The sequence below is a fragment of the Humulus lupulus genome, chromosome 8 (assembly GCF_963169125.1).
Source record: "Humulus lupulus chromosome 8, drHumLupu1.1, whole genome shotgun sequence".
Lineage (NCBI taxonomy): Eukaryota > Viridiplantae > Streptophyta > Magnoliopsida > Rosales > Cannabaceae > Humulus > Humulus lupulus.
The window spans coordinates 138,211,745-138,228,235 of record NC_084800.1 but is presented as its reverse complement, the minus strand read 5'-3'; positions in this window follow the sequence as shown (position 1 = coordinate 138,228,235).

Genomic DNA, 16,491 nt, shown 5'->3' with positions numbered 1-16,491 from the left:
TTTAATATTATTTATTTATATTGATACCAATTTATCAATATTAATAAATTTACCCAAAGATTCTCTTTTATTCTCTAAATCTCATATCTCTGTAAATTTTCCAAAATTGACCTAGTCAACTTTAAAAATCCTAATTGATAATTAAATCAATTAATTGAGACATTCTAGATGATTTACTCAAAGGTGATGCGGGGACCATGGATCCATGAAATCAAGCTCCAACAAGTTACCTTGAATTTATTTACGAATAATTTCACTACCTTATTAATTCCTCGTGACTCCACTATAGACTCGGAATTGAACTCTTGAATTCATAGAACGTATTTTCAAAACCATAAATACGTTATCCATTGTTATAACCATTACAATCAGTCAATCCTCTATCGATGACTTACTAACGAGCTGGGTGCAAATTACCGTTTTACCCCTCATCAGTATTTTATCCTTAACTCCCACTAAGTTCCTTATAAATGATATTTCCGTGAACTTAATCACAGAAATGAGATCTCAATCATTTAACCTTTTGAACAAAGCAATTAAGGAAATCATCTTTTCACTTCTCATACAGAAGTTATAGATTTCGTATCTATGAATAATACTCCCACTCAATTACACTAATAAATCTCCAAGATGTAAGTATGGGCTAGACCGTAGGGTAAGCTGGTAACTGTTTACCGAGTTTTTCGGAAACGAATACGAACGGAATAATAAAAAGACAAGAGCTATAAAAGTGCAGAAATATAAATAAACAGACAGTGTTTTTTACGTGGTTCAGGCGTTAACGAGCCCTAGTCCACGAGTCGATGTTATTATACTTGTAGAGAATAACAATCAAACAGCTGGTGTATAAGGAACTCACAACCTCACAGTGTTTCTCTCGGGTTCTCTTGGAGAAGATGAAGCTAGAGAGATTTCAATAGAGTTCTTGCTATGTGATTTTTTGGCCGTCCTCCCTATTGTAAAATGAGGGGGTCTTTATAGCTAGGGTTTTGGATTAGTGTTTTTCTCTACGTACATGAGTCTTAATTACACCAGCCATAAATAGGGGATACAATTACTGTAGTAGCATGGCTACAAGACTCTATGTGGGTATATTTACGTGAAAGTATGGGGAATACACAAAGTCAGCCGTCTTTTCCAAGTTGTCAGCGGAACAGTAGGCGAAAAGGTACCCTTAGGCGTGCTGGGATGTGTGCGGCTTTGACCTGTCGGGCGTGTCAGGCGGGATCCTGTGTCAGGTGGATATCATTCCAAACATGCCTCCTCCACGACTCGACCGCCTGGTCTTGTTCCGTGCGAGGCACGGAACTGTTTCCGCGAAGACCACTTGAAGAGCTTCTCCTGGAAGGAGCTTCCCCGAAGGATACCCCTTCGGGAGTCCGGGAGAGTTGACGAGCTCCGTGTCGCGTTTGCTTGAAAGGGTAATCCGGACACTAAACGGGAGAGGCGAAGCCTTTCTGTCCATCCGCGAGCTCTGGTCACCTACCGTGAAAGACATTGATAATTCTGCTTCCCCGAGGATATCCATCTAAACGCTATCCGGAAATCTGGATAACATTTACCCCCCAAGGTCACGGAGCTTTGAGAGATCCGGGAGCTTGTACGGTCCTCCGGGTATTCCGGTTTCTTAGATTAGGCGAAGGGCCACCTTCTGTGTTCCCGGAAGTGTTCCTTTTTCCCGCCTGAGTGTTAGTATGAAAAAGGAAGGGAATTTCTTCTGTTTGAACTCAAGTACTTAAGTGCGGCAAGGGCCACGCGTCCTGCCGGGAATGGTTCTGCGACCAAGACGTGTGCGTGAGGCGACTGGTTGAGTATGCGTGCGTCAGGCATCTGAGTAATGATTTGACGGTTTTTAATGGTACTCCGGGCCCAAGGTGGTATAATGATGGGAAATAAATACTTTATTCCCATCCGAGGAGTCATAAATAGGATCGTCGCTTCATCTCCAGCCGTTGGATCTGATGCACACGGAATGGGAAGATCGGGATCGTCCATTTGAGGAATTCGAAACGACTTCTTCCCTGCTATAAAAATGAGGGAACGGACCTTTCTTCCTCTTTACACTTTCAAATTCTTTATCTTTCAGATTTTCAGATTCCCAAACCTTCGAACTCTCAGGCCTCCAAGCTTCCATTCCTTCGAACTTGCCACTCCTTTTGGTAAGGGATCTAGAAACTTTTCTTTTGATTTGGCAGTGGGTTTATTCGCCGAAGTTCAGGGTTTGAATCGCCGTTCGTCTTTGCAGCTTTTACTTCTCGCGATCGTGCTGTGCAGTGATCCGGTTAATCCTTCAACTACCTGAATACCAGTACGTATTTCTACTTTGCTCTTTCCTCCCAAACCTTAGGTTGTTGGTAGTTGTTAGAGTCGAGTTTTCTACCATTATCGCCTATGTGCATGCGTGAATAGGGCTTTGATAGGCATGTGATGGATGTGAGTCGATAAGTAGTCTCTTTTGCATGCTTTGACGATTTGCATTTGGAAAGTCGTTCTTTGTCTTGCTTGCGTTGTTCTGGTTTGCTGTTTTAGGGCATAAGCATGAACGCCTTTAGGGTGTCTTTCTCTGGAAAAACACTTCTTTTGGTGGGCTTAGGCTCGGAGTCTGAGTCTGGTTTCTTGCTGCCCTTCGGGTGGCATGGTGCCAACCCCTCGGCAAGCTCGGTGGGAGCCTCTCCAAGCAGTTTTCGGGGAGGGTCTCCCCGACGCCTTTGATACCACTAGGGTATGACAAGGGTGCTGACTGCTTAGAGTGTTTTCTTCTTTCTTTCTTTTGTTCAGTGACGAACATCTCAAAGGAACAACTCCTCGCTGTGGTGGAGGCTGATTCTGCCCAGGAGAAGGGTTCCCCTGTCGCTGGCGCAAAGGGGAAAGGAAAGGCAAAAGTGGTCGTGGCTAGCCCACCGACTTCCAATAGTTCAATCTGGGAGATGGACCAGAAGCCGAACCTATTCAGGAATTACGGCATGCTGGAGCTGTACTCCTCCGAGGCAGGCCTGAAGAACATCCCAGGTCTGATGTGGCACCGTCTGTCGGTGCTGGGCGAGTCGGCTAGCCAGAGTCACGAGGGCTTTGGTGCCTGGAGCTGGGCACACATAGTGTGTGGGGCGCACTTGCCCCTAAGAAGTTACTTTGCCAATTTCTGTGTGAAGGCGGGGATTGCCCCCTTCCAGTTGATTCCCCCCAGCTACAAGCTCCTAGCGGGGTGGTTTATCTTTTGCAAGTCCCGGAAACTGGAAGTTCCTACCCCGGAGGAGGTGCTGTACGTCTACGGGTTGAAGTCTCAGCCTATGAGGGGTCATTCAGACAAGGTGGGATTTTACAGGCTGGAAAGGCACCCGGACGTGATGTGTCCCACCTGTCATACCGCGAGGGTTCCAGACCTCCGGGAGTACTGGTTCCTGACGACTGGCTTCCCACTGAAGAGGGTGCCAGCCCTATCTTTGGACTTCAAAATCCCTGGTAAGTGCTCCTTCCTCTCCTTTTCAACTTTATTTCTTTGCGTTTGATTTGCCTTTCGGGAGGATCTTTAATGCTTGTATTTGAATTTTGCAGAAATCGTTCCGCGGACACCTCGCTGTGCGGAGATGATAAGGAGGTCCAAGTTTTACGAAGGGCTTTCGGAGGAAGAGTTGAAAGTGGAGGGACTTGTGACCTTCGAGTCTTTGAGGGAGTATGGGCTACTCGCCTCTTTCCAAAACATCGAGCCAGTGAGTGGCAGGGGGCAAAGTCAGGTGTCAGCTGACATCCGGGAGCAGATTGCCCTGGAGCTGTCCAAGGTGATCAACCAAGCAGCCCGGGACGAGAATACTTTATCTCCTAGCTGGGCGGAGAGGTTCCCCGACCCCCAGCCGGAGGAAGAGGAGATCGAGGCCCGCCACGCCGCGGCTTACCCTAACGAAGGGGCTCCGGGGGCTAGTACCTCCGAGAGAGGTAAGACTAGTTTTCGATTGATCCACACCCCCAGCCTGTCTGAGGTTTCTCGGACCTCTCAGATGGGGTTCGATCCCCGCTTCCTTAGGCTAGATCCGCGTAGGATACCCTTTGACAGATATTGCGATAGGGTAGATGAGCTCCTCGGGTGTCTGAGTGACGGTAGTCTGCCAGAAGGTGTCATCATGGTTGACCCTTCTTCCCTCAGCATGTCATTCCCAGACTTCAAGGAGTACGGGAGCTTCCTGGAGCAGGAAGCGGTGTTTTGTTTTGCTTGGGGAAGGCCATCCACGTTTCTCGTGCATGGTCGTCCCTTTCAAACTTTTCTTTTTCTTGTTTCTTGTTCCCTGCTGGCGGACTTGCTTGTGCTTTTATGTTGTTGATCGTCTTGTCTTCTGCTTATCTTCTTTCTCATTGCTTGTTGGTTCATTAACCTTGCTTCGTATGTTTCTTGCAGAGTACCCAGAAGCCAAGATGTTGGGGAGAGTTACCTTACTCATTAAGAAGGCTGCCACCAGCCAAGACCCGTCCAAGGGGAAAGGACGGAAGGCCAAGGCTGGTAGGGGAGGTAAAGCTGCCACCCCCAAGAGGACAAGTGGCGAGGCGCAAGCGTCTCCGGGGGTAGAGAAGTCTCCTGCCGATGGGCCTTCTGAGGCTATGATGGTCTCGAGTAGCAGTAGCGATGGGGAAGGCCTTGTGTTCCCCGTGAAAACAACTGGGGTGAGCAAGCGTCCCGGAGAAGATGCTGAGGGCGCTAAGAAGAAACGCCTTAGACACTCTTCTCCCGGTCGAAGGCAACAACAACAGCAACGACAGCAACCACAACTACAACAACAGCAGCAACAAGAACAACAGAGACAATCACCAACGCCACAGCGGCAGCAACAACAACATCCAAACCAGCAGCAACAACAAGGGCAATTACTTCCGCTGCCGCAGCAGCAAAAGCAACAACAACAACAAAGGCAGTCACCTCCGCCACCGCAGCAGCGAAAACAACAGACCGGGGCCTTAATACCCCGTCTGCCTCCTCCTCCAGCCCAAAGGGAGTCCACCCTTTCGGGGTCTCCTTCTTCTCAGCAAACAAACCTTCCTCTGCCTGGCCTGAAGTTCCACTTCCCGCAGAAATCAACCCGTTTCCCCGCTGCGCTCCTGGAGGGTGTAAGACGGGCCGATAATTTTTTGAAGAGACGGTTGGAGGCTGAGAAGGCCATTACTCAGGGAAGGGCAGACAACTTGTCTGCCGTGAAGAGAGCTGAGTTGGCCGAGGGGGTGAGGTCTCTTCACCCGGCTGGAGCGGTTTTGGATGGCCCAGCCTTGGAGAAGAGGCTGGTGCCTAGGCTTGGACGTGCATTGGCGCTGTTCGGAGCGGAGATGATGGAGGACATGGCCCTGAGCTTGTGCGAGCTCAATTCTGAGAAATGGGCCATCAGTAGCAGTAAGGATCCGCTGTTGCTGACATATGCCGTGAAGCAGCAATTGTCCGGGGTAAGCCGTCAGTTGTTGTGTTTTGGGATCATCTGTCTTTTGGTCCGGCTTAACTCATTCTGTTGTCTTTCCTTGCAGGCCTCTATGATCGCGGAACGCTCGTTCCGAGAGGTGGGTGCAGTTCTGGTTCAGCTGGAGGAGAGCCAGCTGGCTCGCCAGGCCTTGGAGGCGGAGAAGCAGAAACTGACCCAACAGGCCTTTGAGGCTTCGGAGAAAATTGATCAGGTCCGGCGCACGGCTGAGGAAGAGGCGGACAAGAAATATCTTGCCAAATATCGAGAGTACCGGGCCAACGTAGAGAATGAGTTCAGACAGCGGTCGGATGAGATGAAGGCCGAAAACTCCCAGCTCCGGGAAGAGCTGTCCCAAGTCAGGGTGGAGAAGGATACCTTGGAAGCCCGCTTACAATCAAAAAATGATCTCCTCCTGAAGCAGCAAGAGGAATATTCCACTCTTCAGAGTAAGCTGCATGAGGAGGAGCAATTTCATAAGAGGAGCAAGGATCTCGTATCTATGCTGGAGTTGGGGCTCGCCGAGAAGGATAAAGAGATCGGAGCCTTGCAATTCACTGCCAGGGGGCATGTGACCGAGAAGCAATCCGTGCTGAGCCAAAATAGGGAGCAGCGTAAGGAGATTGATTCTCTTAAGGGAGAGCGGGATGCCTCCAAGGCCGAGATGGAAAAACTAAGGGCTCAATTAGCTGTCGCGGAGGCACAGCTGGCAACCTCCGAGGCGGAGCGCTTGAAGGAGAGGGAGGATGCCGAGGTGGTTCTGAACAGGACGATTAATATATCGCACGTGGCCCTCATGCATCAACTCTGGAAAATGAACCCGGAGGTACTAGGCTATCTGGGAGAGGATGCTGACGCCATGAGGGAGAAGTTACAGGTGTGGGATCAAGGCCCAGAGGTGTACGTCCAAACTTACAATGTTGACGAGCGTGCTGGAGCCCCTGAAGCAGGAGATCCCGGAGAGGCGGGGACCTCTGAACCTGCATGTGATGAAGTTCCACCTCCCAATGAGCCGACTCCGCCTGCCCCAGTTGGAACTGCCGACCTCGAGGCCTTGGACGCGGACACTACTGCCACCCCCAATGCTTGAAGGGGCCTTATCTTTAATAATTTTTCATTTGAGTTTTTCTTTGGGGCGAAGCTCCTTGTACTCTTTTCTCATTGCAGACATATTTGCCATAATTATAGCATTTTCCTTTCTTTTCTGCCGAGTTCTTTATTTATCTTTGCGTTTAGGGTAGACTTTTATACGGTAGAAACTGTTGTAGGGGCGCATGAGGTTTTGGTTCCAACGGCCAGAACCTATGCACTTCCCACTTGAAGCTCCAACGGCTGATGTCTTTTCCCACGTAGTTTCTAGGTTACGAAGGTTTCCTGGTTCCAACGGCCAGACTCCTTTCACCGTATTTTAGCTTTCCTAAGGCAAATAGCCAATCCCGGGACTTGTAGTTATACTGTTCGCTGGGATTGCTAAGGTGAGCCGTTCTATGGCTCGGAACGGGAGTTCTTTTGGTGAGCGTCGCTAGACTTAAGGTTAGATCTTTGCGAAGCAAAACTAACTGTCTTTGCGAACTTCATGGTGGCTGACTTCAGGGACCTGGCATGGAGCCCTGCGAGGCAAGGCTCCTTGCTGTCGGGGAAATTGCCACGCCCACCAGGTGTGATCCCGGAGCAGGGGCTTTGCGAAGCAAGGCCTGCTGTGAGTGGGGGATCGACCATGTCTGCTCCTGGAGCTGAAACGTGCAGTGGTCGAGGAGCTCGCCATGCATTATTTTGTGAGATCCAGAGCTGGAGCCTGCGAAGCACGGCTTACAACGGTCGCGGATCTCGCTCTTTCGCCTTACGGCACCCGGAGCTGGAGCTTGCGAAGCAAAGCTCTACAGCGATCGCGGAATATGTCTGCAAAGGACTTGTCAGGGAGTTGGGGGTGTTTCGGCGTAGCTCTCTGAATGTGCCCCACCCCCCAGTCCTGTTTATCGCTGTGCTACACAGGAGATAATTTTCATGATGCATAATGGTAGGCATTTCAATGGCAATTTTCACATAAACACATAATTCACGTAATGCAAACACGTTCATGGCAACAAATTAACCTAAGCTTAACAATTTAAAAATTTCAAACACAATGCTAGCACATAAGTGGTGTTCTGTGTATGTTTTGTTCAAGGGGCGTACGGCTATGCCTTAGCCATGTATACCCCCCCAAGTGAGCGTGGGGTCCGGACGTCTCCGGACCGCGTGGTCACTTGTTAAAACGCAGCTTTGAACACAGGGATAAAAAGTGCAGTAAAAGTGGAGTGAATCTCTCCGTGTTTCATTAAATTAGCCTGCTAGGCACGTGTTTTACAACAGGGAGGATTATTTCCACATTCTTCACTTTTGCTAATTTCACCAAGGACTTCCGACTAGATCGTCCGGGGCCTACTGGTAGTAACGGCGGAGGTGCTCCGCGTTCCAGGCGCGTGGGACTCTAGATCCGTCGAGTCTCTTTAAGTGATACGTCCCATGGCCCACTTTTTCTTGGACTTCATAGGGGCCTTCCCAGTTGGGTCCGAGGACTCCCACTCCCGGATCCTGCGTAGCAGGAAATACTCTCCGTAGGACAAGATCCCCAACTTCGAATGTACGGCTCTTGACTCTCGTGTTAAAGTGTCGGGCTATCTTGCCTTGGTACATTTTTAGTTGGACCTGCGACTGCTCCTGGAGCTCTTCGATCATGTCCAGGGACTCCTGGAGAAGGGCGTGGTTCCGGGTAGGGTCGTAGGTATCCTGCCTGTGAGAGGGGATCATAGTTTCTACTGGGATGACGGCCTCGCAACCGAAGGTCATGGAATAAGGCGTGTGCCCCGTCGAAGTTCTCTCTGTTGTGCGATAGGCCCAAAGTACTCGCGGAAGTTCTTCCGGCCAGTGAGCCTTGCAGGCTTGGAGTTTTTTCTTCAACGTGGTCTTTAATATTTTGTTTACAGCCTCCACTTGCCCATTAGCCTGGGGTCTGGCGACTGCGGAAAAGCTTTTGATAATTCCGTGCGAAGCACTGAAGTTCGTGAAGTGTTCACTGTCAAATTGCTTCCCGTTGTCGGACACAATTTTTCGTGGAAGCCCAAAATGACACACTATATTCCTGATGACAAAGTCCAGTGCTTTTTTAGATGTGACCGTGTTCATAGGTTCAGCTTCAGCCCATTTGGTGAAGTAGTCTACCGCGACTATGGCATACTTCACTCCACCCTTTCCAGTCGGAAGGGAACCTACTAGGTCAATGCCCCAAACGGCGAACGGCCAGGGGCTGGTCATTAAGGTAATTTCTATAGGCGGCGCTCGCGGAACCTTGGCGTACCTCTGGCACTGCTCACATTTTCTGACATAATCCACACAATCCTTCTTCATGGTGGGCCAGAAGTATCCTTGTCGAAGGATCTTTTTGGAGAGGCTCAGCCCGGAGGTATGGTCGCCACAGAAGCCTCCGTGAACCTCATGGATGATGGCGCTGATTTTGGTTCCGGCAACACACCTAAGGAAGGGTATGGACAACCCCCTGCGGTAAAGCTTTCCATCCATAACCACGTATCGGGGAGCTTGATACTGGAGCTTTCTTGCGTCAGCTTTATCAGTGGGGAGCTCTCCGGTGGTGAGAAATCTGAGGATGGGTCCTATCCAGGAATGGGAATGGTCGATGATGGCATTTACCCTCTGTGTCTCGGTAGTGGGTGCTTCTAAGTGCCCGATGGGCACCAGGCCATAGTGTTCGATCTCCGGGTCTGTTGCAAGCTTGGCCAGCGTGTCCGCGAGTGAGTTCTGGTCCCGGGGGACCTGGCGGATTTGGTAGCCTTTGAAATGCTGCAGTAGGCCGCGGGAGAGAGACACGTAGGCAGCCATTTTTTCGCCTTTCGTCTGGTATTCCCCGGATATTTGGTTTACCACAAGTAGGGAGTCGCTGTATACTTCGATTTTTTGGGCTCCGACTTCTCTGGCCAGTCGTAATCCAGCTAACATGGCTTCGTGTTCTGCCTCGTTGTTGGATGCTGGGAACGCGAAACGGATGGCGCTCTGGAGCTGATGCCCTTGGGGAGATATGAGGATGACCCCTGCTCCAGCTCCTTTTTCATTTGAGGATTCGTCTACATAGACCTTCCATGTGGGAAGTTCCGGGACAGGATCTTCCGGGAGGTCATTCATTCCCGAGCATTCCACAATAAAGTCCGCGAGAGCTTGTCCTTGTATGGAAACACGTGGTTGGTAGTGGATGTCGAACTGGCTCAGTTCCATGGCCCACTTAAGCAATCTGCCAGAAGACTCGGGTTTCTGCAAGACTTGTCGGAGAGGGTGGTTGGTGAGTACTTTGATGGTGTGCGCCTGGAAATATGGCCTTAGCTTCCGCGATGCAATTAGCAAGCAGAGGGAGAGTTTTTCGATCATTGAATATCTGGACTCGGCGTCCAGTAACCTCTTGCTTACGTAATACACAGGGAGCTGGATACGGCCATCTTCCCGGACGAGAGCGGCACTCACTGCGTGCTCTGTCACAGCTAAGTATAAGAACAACGCCTCTCCTTCGACAGGTTTGGATAGAATGGGAGCTTGGGTTAAATGTTTCTTGAGGTGTTGGAAGGCTGCTTCGCATTCAGGGGTCCACTCGAACTTCTTGTTTCCTCGCAACACATTGAAGAAGGGGATACACTTGTCAGTAGCCTTGGATACGAAGCGGCTGAGAGCAGCTATCCTTCCGGTAACGCTCTGGACATCCTTATGCTTCCGGGGGGAAGGCATATCTATGAACGCCTTAATTTTCTCAGGGTTGGCTTCCACTCCGCGGGAGCTGACAATGAAACCAAGGAACTTCCCAGACGAGACCCCGAAAGTACATTTCTTTGGATTCAGTTTCATTCCATACTTTCGGATCACGGCGAAAGCTTCCTCAAGGTCGTCACTGTGGTCCCCGGAGGTCTTGGATTTTACCAACATGTCGTCCACGTACACCTCCATGTTCTTCCCCAGTTGGTCCTTGAACATCCTGTTTACTAGACGCTGGTACGTCGCCCCAGCATTCTTCAAACCGAAAGGCATGACCACGTAACAGTAGACACCCTTGTCCGTGAGGAAGCTGGTGTGTTCCTGGTCCGCGACATGCATCTTGATCTGGTTGTATCCGGAGTACGCATCCATGAAGGATAAGAGTTCGTACCCGGAAGTAGCGTCTACCATCTGATCGATTCGCGGAAGAGGGAAACAATCTTTCGGGCAGGCTTTGTTTAGGTCCGTGAAGTCAATGCACATTCTCCAGGACCCATCGGGTTTCGGGACCAGAACTGGGTTGGCCAACCACAGGGGATAGTGTGACTCCTGGAGAAAGCCTATGGACATCAGCTTGTCCACTTCAGCTTTGACGGCTTCGGCCCTCACTGGGTCTAACGGCCTCCTCTTTTGGCGAACTGGAGTTGCAGATGGGTCTATGTTGAGTGCGTGGCACGCAACATTAGGATTAATCCCCGTCATATCAGCGTGGCACCATGCCAGGATATCCTGATTATTCTTCACAGTGGCCACGATCTTATCTCGAATGGCCGACGGCAGGTTTTTCCCCACCTGAATGACTTTGGTGGGATCTCCCGGGTTGAGAATCACCTCTTCGACTTCCTCCATCGGCTCTATCTCTTTCTCGATTCCCACTCTTGGGTCGAGTTCGTCAAAGTATGCCTCTTGAGCACCCCCAGTTTCTGGTAATTCTTCCGCCAAAGGAATGGCAGCAACCGTCTCCTGGACCGTGTAGACGGATCGGATGGAGACGTTATAACAGCTTCGTGCACTTCGTTGGTCTCCTCGGAGGGTGCCGATACGCCCATCGTCGCATGGAAACTTCAAGCATAAGTGGCGTATCGAGGTTATGGCCCCACAATCTATTAGGACCGGTCGGCCTAAGATGGCATTATACGTCGTGGGGCAGTCGACCACCACGAATGTGCTGTGCTTGAAGGCACAAGCGTCGCTTTCTCCTCTGAGGGTGACTGGAAGTTGAATTTTGCCTAATGGCATGAGTGCATCCCCATTGAACCCTTGAAGCTGGATGGGGCATGGGGTCAGGTCTATCTCGGTTAATCCGATCGCGTGGAAGGCCACTTTGAAGAGGATGTTTACGGAGCTTCCGTTATCGACCAAGATTCGTGAGACCTTCTTATTGGCAATCTGGGCTTCCACCACGAGGGGATCGTTGTGGGGGAAGTGCACATGTCGAGCATCGTCCTCCGTGAAGGTGATGGGAAGGTCCATCATTCGGGGACGTTGAGCAGGTGATTGAACCAAGGCGCACATCTCCCCGGTGTGTTCTAACTCTCTCAAGTACCTCTTCTGGGAGTTGCGGGTTCTTCCGGCAAGGTGCGGTCCTCCGGAAATGGTGGCTACGTGTCCGTCAACGGGTGGCGGAGCAAGGCCGGGCGGATATGGGTTGCCAGGTCCTGGAGCCAGCAAGGCAATGGATGCCGGAGCGGTTGGAGCAGGAAGCGCTGGGAACTGAGACCCGGGAGCTTGGGGGTGACCGGCTCCAGGAGCGCTAGCGATCCCCCTCTGTCCCGGGGAATATGCAGCTCCATGAACTACTCCCTGTCCGGGATAGATAATGGGTATCCTCACCCACTGACCGAGGTGTCCCGCTCTTGCCAGGGACTCGATCTCATCCTTCAGCTGAAGGCACTCGTTCGTGGTGTGCCCCACGTCTCCGTGGAACTCACACCTCTTATTGGAGTCTCGCGGACGCCTTCCTCCGTGAGACACTTTCGGGGGCTTCCTGTAGTTGACCATATTACAGGTCGCCCGATAGACATTCTCTCGCGAGTCTATCAAACTGGTATACTCCGTGAACTTGGGCTCATAGTCCTTCCGGGGTTTCTTTGAATGGTCTCCCCGGTTGGAGTTTCTTCCGGTTCGTTTGCTCCGCGATTGGCTCAAATTTCGTTCTGGGCCTTCCGCTTGCGGCTGCGGCAGGCCAGGAGCGATACTACATCCGGTTTGTACAGCTCCGTACCCAGAGAAACGGGTTTGACTCGGCGTCTGAGCAGACGCGGAAGGCCCATACACACTTGGAGTGAATTGGGCTCCTGGAAGCGTGAGGGTTGGTGCGGGAGCTTGCGAAGCAAAGCTCGGCGCAGTCACGGAAGGCGTTGGAGCTGGGGGAACTCCAAAGGCCTGCTGGTAGGCATCCTCAAGGTTGATGATTCCCTGAGCTTTTGACATGAATTCGGACAGCGTTTCTGCCCGTCTCCTTTGCATTTCCCTCCATAGCAGGGAGCCGACAGTAAGGCCCGATTGAAGGGCGATAAGCTTCATGTCATCGCTGACCTTGGTCTTTGCAGCAGCTTCCATCATTCTCTGAATGAAAGCTTTGAGGTTCTCATTGGGTTGCTGCTTGATGTTGGTTAAGGAACCAACCTCCATGTCGTGGTCGCGGGCAGCAATGAACTGCCTCCTGAATGCGGACTGTAGCTCCTTCCAACTGTGGATTGATCCGGGAGCTAATCTTTTCCACCAATCCTCCGCGGACTTGGTAAGGGTGAGTGAGAAGCACATGCATTTGGCGTCCTCACTGACGCGCGCCACTTGCATCATTTTGTTGTATTTAGCTAGGTGGGTACGCGGGTCTGTCCTCCCCTCATATAATTCTATGTGAGGCATTTTGAAGTTATCCGGGAGGGAAGTTTCCGCGATCCTCCGAATACATGGTTCCGGGTCTTCCTCCTCAGAGTCTGACAGGGCCCCACTTTGCTTTCGGACCAGCTTGGTCAAGGCAGCAATCTGTTCCTCGAGCCTCTTTGTATCACTCTCCGGGAGGTCACGTCCCCGGAGCTTGTCATTAATATGATTTCGGAGATCATCTCCGCGAGGCCGAGCCTTTTCTCCTTTGGCCTTTTCATACTTGGCCTCCAACCTTCTTCTTAGGTCCACCGTGGACCAGCTATCTTCGGAGTGCGAGTTCGCAGCCCGACCGTCCTGGTTGACGGAATCACTGGGGCAGTTGTTCCTTCCCCTAGGCCTGGGTGCCTTAGCACCGGGCCCTTTAGGCACGGAGTGCCCCCTTGGGGATGAAGGACGTCTGGGCTAAGGAGCGCCAGAGACCTTCTACGCGCAGGGGGGGCAGTCGGCCTGGTGATTCACGCCTTTAGGAGGTGCAGGGGCGTCAGTGCACACAGGCTCCCCAACTTTTTCTTTGCCCTTGTTAGGGGCGGCTTTGGATGGTTCAGCAGCGGCTGGATCCGGCATGGGGGCATCAGCTCCACCTAGAACAGAGGCATCCTCGTCCGAGTCGCCTAGATCTCCGAACTTGCTTTGGAGGCGCTCCATCATGCGTCGCATTTTTTCGGAGACGCGCTCCTGCTCAGCAAGCTTGGCCTTAGTGACCACCAGTTCTTCGGCTACTTGGACCAGTTCTGGGTCCTTCTCATAGTAACAGCCGTCTTGGACATACTCTTCTTTGTCTTCTAAGTATGTCGTATCTTCAGTACTGACCCGATCCTGGCGGGATGTCGGGTCTTCACCTTGGTAGTCCAAGGGTTCGTTTTGCACCGCATCTTCCATCATAGTATCGGGGTTGACCCTAGCATTCTTGTCAACCGCGGATTTTCTCGTAGTCACCATCTTTTCAATACACAGAAAAAGAGCTGACTAACAACTCCCTACAGCTCTCAATGAAAGCACCAAAATGTTTACCGAGTTTTTCGGAAACGAATACGAACGGAATAATAAAAAGACAAGAGCTATAAAAGTGCAGAAATATAAATAAACAGACAGTGTTTTTTACGTGGTTCAGGCGTTAACGAGCCCTAGTCCACGAGTCGATGTTATTATACTTGTAGAGAATAACAATCAAACAGCTGGTGTATAAGGAACTCACAACCTCACAGTGTTTCTCTCGGGTTCTCTTGGAGAAGATGAAGCTAGAGAGATTTCAATAGAGTTCTTGCTATGTGATTTTTTGGCCGTCCTCCCTATTGTAAAATGAGGGGGTCTTTATAGCTAGGGTTTTGGATTAGTGTTTTTCTCTACGTACATGAGTCTTAATTACACCAGCCATAAATAGGGGATACAATTACTGTAGTAGCATGGCTACAAGACTCTATGTGGGTATATTTACGTGAAAGTATGGGGAATACACAAAGTCAGCCGTCTTTTCCAAGTTGTCAGCGGAACAGTAGGCGAAAAGGTACCCTTAGGCGTGCTGGGATGTGTGCGGCTTTGACCTGTCGGGCGTGTCAGGCGGGATCCTGTGTCAGGTGGATATCATTCCAAACATGCCTCCTCCACGACTCGACCGCCTGGTCTTGTTCCGTGCGAGGCACGGAACTGTTTCCGCGAAGACCACTTGAAGAGCTTCTCCTGGAAGGAGCTTCCCCGAAGGATACCCCTTCGGGAGTCCGGGAGAGTTGACGAGCTCCGTGTCGCGTTTGCTTGAAAGGGTAATCCGGACACTAAACGGGAGAGGCGAAGCCTTTCTGTCCATCCGCGAGCTCTGGTCACCTACCGTGAAAGACATTGATAATTCTGCTTCCCCGAGGATATCCATCTAAACGCTATCCGGAAATCTGGATAACAGTAACGAACAAGTCAAAAGATTTAAATAATATAATTAGCATAATATTATCACTCAGAATTAAGATCGACTTAATATATGGCCAACGTTGTGACATTGATTAGATTTGATAACAACGATACTTATTTATCAATCAATAATCAATATCGGTCCTAGTCCGATGTAACTAAATACATCTGATCTTATCTACTTGGTCGAAGCCTTGGACAAGACATCACACCCTGAATGTGTAAGTAGATCATATCGTAGATTGCCTAATCAGTGAAAATCCAATGCACTGATATAATCTTAGGACTCGTTCTTTTGAACATATAATTACAACTATAATCCACTGTGACCTAGTCACTATAATTGTAACTATCCATATGTTCGGGATTTTATAAATGTTTGTATTATTTCAATAATCATGTAATAAAACAAGCAAGCAACACAGTTGTAAAACTAAATGATTTCTACTACTTTTATTGATAATATGAAATCGTGCTACATGTCCGACATGGTTTTATAAGGGCATAAAACCCAACACCCTATTCTCGAGCCTTAGCGGTATAACCTAGTCACAATGCAATAACGGTAAGCATCAATCGCTTAGACTATTTCAGAGTTTTAAGGTATAATTCTAGCCGTCGAGATCTCGAATTCTAATAAACCATGTACTAGAATCCTTCCCGAGCCTTAGATTTGAGTTCCCGAGCTTCAAAACCTTAATTGGCCAATGTTCTCTATTTGAGCTGCGGTGCCCCTAGCATGCGTCGCGACCCTCTACAAGTCTTAGAGCCTAAGCCCTCATTTCCCTATACACGCATCGCTGTGCAACCCACCCAGCGTCGCGGCGCTAAGGTGATTTACAGAACCCCTTAGGCCTCTGAGTTCATGCGGGACGCAACGCTCCAAGAACAGCGCTGCGGCGCGACCCTGCAAACCCAGAATTTCCAGAATTTTTCCTGTGTTTTCCCTCAGCTAAAATTACTAGAATTCACCTTAACATACACTAAAGCCATAATTAAGCCTCTACACTTCAACACTACACTCAGAGTAGAACAACCATCTAAAAACCTTACCAAAAACCCCCTAGGAACTAAGAATTCAGTAAGAACTTTCAAAACATAAAATCTTAAAAAAAACTCAAAACATAACTTCATATTACCTCTGGCTGAGCTGATCCTAACTGTTCCCTTAAGCTTAGAAGCTTCCACCACCCCTGAACTTCAATCTCCCCAGAAAACCTTGCCCCAAAATTCAGAGATTGGTGCTTTCCTTTTCATTTTTCCCAAAGTCTCCCAAAGAAGGTGAGAGAGAGAGAGCAACGTGAGAGAGATAAAAACTGAGAGTGCTTTGTACTTTTTGATGGTTTCTAATTATTTCTCAAGGCTTCCTAAGTTATCCCTTGGCACCTAAAGGACCAAAGTGCCCCTGGATCAAAACTTGTTCTTTAACACCCCAAGGGCAATATCGTCATTTACCACATTTCCCGCCAATCCTCGAATA